We start from the raw sequence: 1,755 nt of genomic DNA on the forward strand, positions 1-1,755 counted from the left end.
TTTGCCTTTTTTATAATGTGGCCTTTCCTACAATCTGATATGCTTAGAGTTTCTAAAAAATAATTTTCTGATGTTAGCAGTCATTGCTAAACTGAAGTTAAACATTTCAGATTCTCAGATTTTAACATAATTTACAGTTTCAAGGTAAAAGCTTTGGAAAACAAATATATGTGTCCAAATATACTGTATATTCACCTATTTTTAAAATTCTAGCACTACATAAATATTTGTGGCATATTTATAAAGCAGAGAATGCCACAATCACCAAACAAGCAGATGAATCAGCCTGATGTTTTAATTTATAGTAAATTATTCACTAGCAGTGAATGTCCCATTCACTTCTTTTTTTTAAAACAAAAGCCCCTATGTGTCTATTGTATTATTGTTGCTTTCAATTTTGTTTTTGAACACTTAACACATTTTTTATTGTTTTTGTTGTTTATTAGTTTATGTCTTTAATAAATCACTACATTATTTAAATTTCCCTTTTGAAAGCTGCATTGATCTTTCTTTTTGAATATACCCAGGGCAGGTGCTGCCACTAGGCAAAGCTTTGATTGCATTATCAAAAATTATAGTATATATTCCCATTACAATGCTGAGTTTATATCAGGATAGTATACGGTTTGCTGTGACTTTAGCACTCCTTTAATTCCTTTTTTTATATAAATGGAGAGAGAAGGGTAAGTAGAAATGGAAGGATATGCAAGACACTTATTCCATCTTGGCCCAATTACAGTTGTAAGTGATGTTACCTTTGTTTCTACATTAAACTGACTTAATTATTGATCAATGTCAAGTTGTTACTTAAAAGGGTTAAGAAAACAATGTAATTGGATTATATGCATCAGTAAACTTGAACCTACCCAGATGCTTTCATGTGATTAGGAGATAAATGATAGCATGGAGGCCATGTGAAATGACATTGAATCATTTTTCATACAGTCCTTCTCAATTACCTCTAATCTTCCTCATAACATTTCTAATAACATTTTGTTCTGTGGGGTAGATTACACGCAGGTGAGTGTTACAGGCAGCAATTAGAGTGTATGTTACCAATGTGTAGATCATGATCAGCATTACATTAAACAGTTACAGTACATACATATCAATTGCAACCACCTAACCTCTTTTCAATATGTAATCATAGATGAATTGTATATATCATATTTATATAATATGATATAGCTTTGCATGGCACCTAATCAGCTTCTCTCTTCAGTTTGTTCAGTTAAGATTTGAAAATGAAAGATAGAAGCTATGCACAGCTGCTCCAGATTTTGACTGCTCCAGTTTTGATGAACTCCCTTCAGGCCCAAGAGGGCTGATTTGGCCGCGCGAATCAGAACCGCCCCACGCCTGAATTGCTCCCTGACCCTTTTTCGCTGTGCTGATCAGTGCGGTTTCCATACAGCTTTCAATCGAACCGTGCTGTTTAGCGCGGTTTTGGGCATTTTTTATTACGTTTCAGTGCTGAAACGCAATTAAAGACTCCCAAACCTCCCAAACCTCCCTAGTGTGAATGTGGCCTCACTCTGTTTGTATTTTAGCCTTTTAACTACCTCCGGGCCGGCCGTAGTAAAAAAACGGCCGTCCCGGAGCTCTCTAGATCTGAGCGGTCTTTAGAGGGCGCGCGCGAGCGGGAAACGGACGAAATTTAAAAACAGGCAGCGATGCCTGTTACCATATAAGCAATTCGCCGGCTGTAGAGCCGGCGGATCGCATGTATGGGGTGCCGATCGGTCCCCCCCCCCC

Source organism: Nanorana parkeri, unplaced genomic scaffold (assembly GCF_000935625.1).
Source record: "Nanorana parkeri isolate BGI_ZX_2015 unplaced genomic scaffold, ASM93562v1 scaffold553, whole genome shotgun sequence".
NCBI classification, from domain to species: domain Eukaryota; kingdom Metazoa; phylum Chordata; class Amphibia; order Anura; family Dicroglossidae; genus Nanorana; species Nanorana parkeri.